The following is a 5645-nucleotide window of genomic DNA, read 5'->3' as shown; positions in this document are numbered from 1 at the left end:
TGGAACATGAAAAGAAAATATATATCACTACAAAAAAGGGTTAAAATAGCGGTTTTTTATGGAAATTACGACGGTTACAACTGCCATTATTACAAAAAAATGACACCTCCAAGAAACGCCAGAATTCTGAGCGCCATTCTGGTTATTACGGCGGTTTTCTGAAAACCGCCGTAATAACCAGTGGATAATACGGCGGTTTTCTTACGGTTATAATGGCGGTTTTAACCACCATTTTAACCAAATAAAACGGCAGTTTTGTTATTGTTTAAAAGGGCGGTTTGTAACCGCCGTTTTTACCAGGATTTAATGGCATCCTTCTCGTTTAAAATGGCGTTTCTAACCGCCGTTTTTACTTGGGTTTAATTGCATCCTTTTGTTTAAAATGACGTTTCTAACCGCCATTTTTACCTGTATTTAATGGCATCCTTTTCGTTTAAAATGGTATTTCTAACCGCTGTTTTTACTTGTGTTTAATGGCATCCTTTTCGGTTAAGATGGCATTTTCTAACCGCCGTTTTTACCAGGATAAAATGTTACCTTTTTTGTTTGAAATGGCAATTTTTAGCTGTTATTTTTATCTAAGTATGATGGCAATTTTATACTTTTTAAAATGAGATTGAAACTACTTATTTAAGGTGACATTTTTAGAACTCAAATTTTAAAATCTCATAATAACCAAAAGGCATAACCTTAAATCATACATCATAATAAGATTTTTTAATTCATACACGATCTTCGAAAATAAAAAATCATAATCCAAAAACAAAGTATCAAAGATAACATTTTTCAATAATTCGTCTTAACACATATATATAATACTTAATACATAAAATCTTTATCATACAAGATTATTCTTCTTTGTTGCTCACTCTAGAAGATCTACTTCCTAAATCTCTTGGTGATGGAATCTCACTCGGTTGATCCAATCCCTATAATAAAAATATAATTATTATGAGTACAAAAAATACAAAAAAAGGGAGATATTGATATATATTTTAATATAGAATTTTATTTCTTCTTATAAAGTTCTCTACCCTTTCACCTATCACAGAAGAGATAGAATTGTGATTTTAAATCTTTATTAGACTATTAGACAACCAACCCTAATGTACATCAAGATTATAGCATTGAAAAATAATTAATGGATTGCTAATTTTCTTGATTAGACATGAATATCATCTTATGGCAAATGTTAGTCGATAGTAACCAAATGTTAATAAGACATAAGACAAGCATTGCTATTCGAATTTATATGCTCACCTCAAAGATATTCAAGTATCTGGCAAAAAAGAAAGCACTCCAAATTAAGATTGTGGTAATTTTTTATGACATGGGCTATCACATCTGCCCATTGACTGTTCCAAAATTGGCAATTTGATATAGATCCCCACAAGTCTATACATTCTTCAATCTAATCACTGCCAACTCAATTATAAAACTTAATTTCGCAGAAAGCCAATAAAAAAATTAAAGAGAAAAAAGAAAGAAGGAAATATATACTTCTTACTGTGAATAAAAATTCTGATTGTCCACGTTCATAGGAAGGAATAGTCTTGCAAACCCAGATCCCTCAAAGGATGAATTATGCCATGGGTTTTGCAATAAAGATCTATAAATTTATTCATTGAGCACAAGAAAATTCATCATTTGATAATAAATAATATAGTAAAAAAAACCCTTAAAAAACAAATAAATGAATAATAAATCCTTATATGGCTGATGGCTCAAACAAGGCAATTCACTTTAATAACAATTTTAGCTAAGCATCAACATAGAATACAAAAATAAAATCAGAATGAGAAATCTTTCATGAGGATAAATTAACATTATACAGAAACAATGCCAGGGCACTCACTTAAACTCAGACCATATCTCAAAGGCAGAACCTGATGGGAAGAATCTCCGGCAGGACTGATCTTCACACATATGTTGCAGGTACTGGATACCCATATTCCCATTACCTCCCTCCCAAAATAGAACATAGATCCACCAATACACTTCATTTATCAGAGACAAAAATAGTTAAATCATCTAACTTAGTTGATCATTTACTGAAATTAAAAACAAGAAGAGTAGGCCCAGCCTAGGTTTGTGCGGTTAAGGTTGTTGTACACGACCTGATCAGAAAAGAAGAAATGTTTGTTACTTTTATTTTAGTTGGAAGGGGGGTGCCCCCCTTTAATACGAGAGCTGAAGTCGACCCTTCCCCCGCTTCTTAAAGGAATTGGTTTTGGGCCCGGAGCTGTTGCTGAAGGGAATTAACCGCTTCTGCAAGGGCCTGCCTTCGAGCAGCAAGCCGGGCCTCTATTTGAATAAAAGGGGCACGAAGCTCCGCCTGCTGTCGGGCCTGCTCTTGGTCACTAGCCGAATCCATTGAGCGGGCTTGCTCCACCCGCTCGTCGACTTTGAAAAGACACGTCCTAAGACGCGCCGGCTCCTGCTCAAGCGCGACCATATTGGGTTGAATACCTTCTACCTGTGATTCATTCAAGCCTTGCGAGGCTGAGTCCTCTTGAAGAAACCCAAAATGACATAAAGGTAGAAGCTTACTTCAAATTGCTCAACCCCACTGTATGATATTCACCTCAAATCTGAGTAAACAGAAAAAAAAATTGAAAAAAAACCCACAAAACCCAAAAAATATCATAACAAATGAAATTAATTTCATATATAGTTTATAGCTTTATATAAGATGTCCTTGATGACAAGACTAAATTAAAGGTACTAATCACAATTAGGCAGTAATTGGATGGAACAGAACACAAAAAAAGGCCATGGTATCTATGTTGTATAAAAATGACAAAAATCAAAAGTTATTCTGCTTGTAAATTGGTTGCAAATTTAGGGCATGACACTCGGCAGTAACTGATTGCAACTTAAGCACGTATACAAAATTAGACACAAGAGAATGATTTTTTTTCAACCTTTTAACATCAGACAATGTGATTTTCTTTAATAACAACATTTTTTTCTAGATATATTGTTATGACAAATTTTTGCAGCTAATAAATCAAAAGAGAGTAAGATATATACCTGAACCTGATTTATATAAACTAAGCATGCCATTACTCTGTCCTTTCGCCTACCTTCCGTGGTAAAAATAAATCATTGAATAAGAACAAAAATAAAAATAATAATGGAGATAGAAAATAAAAGCAAATACCAATTCTGCCTTAAAGTATTGAAAATGAAAAAGAAAATCAAGTAGATCTTAATCCTTCACATGGATTACTTTTGAAGTTTAGGTAACATGCAAATTGGATATCTTTACATTAAATTATCTTTAAATTGAATATAATTAGTTAAACTTGCAATACGCTTATAATGCACCTTCATGCTTGCTCAACTTAGATATACACTCACCTTCTTCTTGGCAGTAGCAAGTTCCTTCTTAATCCCACCTGTAAGTAACAAGGTATCAAGTAAGCAATCAAATTTGGAAGACATTTTATTTTGAGTTCAGTGGAAAATTTCATTCATCATTATTAAAGAGATATTTATTACTTATTGTTCCAAACATAACCATTTAAATCTTTTCATCTTTTAAGTATATATATCCTCCCTTCTCTTCATTTGGATTTCCTAACAAATTCAAATCTTAATAAAAAAATGATAGTTCATTTCATTTATGTTCAGATTATATTGAAAAGGTGTTTTATATAAAGAAAATAAAAATTGAATACTTCTGATAAATCATGAACCTACCAGATAGATGACAAAATTAAATGTCCACCTATATAAGTACACTAGTAGTTCTTGTTTAACTAAGGCCTTACACAAAATCACAACTTACCATCATTTGGCTCTAAGACCAGTGCATTTTTAAAGCTTTCAACTGCAGCATTGATGAGCGGATAATTTATACGCTTTTTGGCATTGTTTTTAGGTAGTTTTTAGTATGTTTTAGTTAGTTTTTATTATATTTTTATTAATTTTTAAATAAAAATAACATTTCTGGACTTTACTATGAGTTTGTGTATTTTTCTGTGATTTTAGGTATTTTCTGGCTGAAATTGAGGGACCTGAGCAAAAATATGATTCAGAGGCTGAAAAAGGACTGCAGATGCTGTTGGATTCTGACCTTCCTGCACTCGAAGTGGATTTTCTGGAGCTACCGAAGCCCAATTTGTGTGCTCTCAATTGCGTTAGAAAGTAGACATCCTGGGCTTTCCAGCAATATATATAATAGTCCATACTTTGCCCGAGATTTGATGGCCCAAACCGGCGTTCCAAGTCAGCATAAAAATTCTGGCGTTGACGAGAGGACTTTTGCGTGGTCTAGAAATTTGCGGATAAATCCTCGTTGTAAGTATAGTTTCTAAACCTTCAAAAGTCCTTTCATATAAACGTTTTTGGTTGTCACAAGTAACAAACCCCTTTTAAATTGATAACCGAGTATTTAAACCTCGGGTCGTCTTCTCAAGGAACTGTAGGGAAGTATGTTCTTATTATTGGTTATGGAGATTGTAAATTCGGGGTTTCAAGAATGAGGAACAAATATGACAAATAATTTAAATGGCAATTAAAAATAAATAAATACTGTAAAGCAAACTTTTGGGCAAGGTATGAGAAATTGGAAGTCCAGACTTAGTTATCCTTATCAATAACAATGAAAGTCGAATCTTAATTCCACTTGGTCAGCCTTTACTAAAGTAAAGGAAAGTCAAGGGACTAATTAGTTTGATCTTCGAATCCTATTTATTTCCTAAGAAAAAGTTGGGATTATTGAAGCTCAGCTCAATTAGCAAAGATAACAGTTATCAATTATGTTGAGATAAGATAACTCCTGAGTTACTGCTTTCTTAACCAAGACCAAAAGAAGAAAAAGTAAATTTGCTGGAATAAAAATGCCTTTAGATGTAAAGCAACAATAACATAAATTAAAGAAAGCAATCATGAATTGAAATACCTCAAATAACATTAATAAGGGAAATTATAATCTAACATGAAGAGTTCATAAACTAAATTGGAAGAATAAATAAAAATAAAGAACCTGAGATTGAGAGTCACTCCTAAAACTAAGAGAAGTCCTAAATTCTAAGAGAGAGAGAGATGAGAGAACCGCTCTCAAAACTAGATCTAAATCATGGAAAAGTAACTAAATTGGCGAGCTCTCCTTGAATGGATGCATTCCCTCACTTCATAACCTCTGGTCTATGCCTTCTGGACTTGGATTTGGGCGAAAAAGGGCTTCAGAATTCGCTATGAGCATTTTTTGCAATTTCTGGTGCGTGGCCTCTATCACGCGTCCACGTGGGTCACGCTGTCGCATCATTCGGAGCTTTTCTTGTCACGCGGTCGCGTCAGTCATGCGACCGTGTCATGTTCGTTCTGCTTAAGGCGCGCGGTCGCGTCAGTCATGCAGCCGCGTCGCTGCTTCTTTGCGCTTGGCATGCGTCCGCGTCGCCCATGCGATCGCGTGGATGCCAGTTTCTTCAGAAGCTCCATTTTGTGCTTTCCTTCCTTTTTTGTATGTTTTCTTTCCATCCTTTAAGTCATTCCTACCTTAGAAGATCTGAAAACTACTCAACACACTAATCACAGCATCGAATGGAATTAAAGGTGATTAAAATAATTAATTTAAAAGCATAGGAAATATGTTTTTCACATACATCACATAATAAGGAAGGGAAAGTAAAACCATG

At 34.1% G+C, this 5645-nt stretch overlaps 1 long non-coding RNA gene across 2 annotated transcripts; it reads right to left on the bottom strand.

Annotated features, from left to right (window-relative positions):
- Positions 1 to 734: 734 nt before the first annotated feature.
- On the bottom strand, positions 735 to 2784 carry LOC112722356 (uncharacterized). 2 transcript variants are annotated; one of them, XR_003162643.3, is made up of 4 exons: positions 1856 to 2784; positions 1501 to 1609; positions 1261 to 1418; positions 735 to 929 (listed from the first exon to the last, which is right to left on the bottom strand). It is a non-coding gene; the product is annotated as an uncharacterized lncRNA (long non-coding RNA). The 2 variants fall into 2 exon arrangements; XR_003162642.3 differs by having other exon boundaries at positions 1508 to 1609.
- Positions 2785 to 5645: the final 2861 nt, after the last annotated feature.

This window comes from Arachis hypogaea, chromosome 11, assembly GCF_003086295.3.
Source record: "Arachis hypogaea cultivar Tifrunner chromosome 11, arahy.Tifrunner.gnm2.J5K5, whole genome shotgun sequence".
NCBI classification, from domain to species: Eukaryota; Viridiplantae; Streptophyta; class Magnoliopsida; order Fabales; family Fabaceae; genus Arachis; species Arachis hypogaea.
This window is presented reverse-complemented; position numbering and strand designations above follow the sequence as displayed.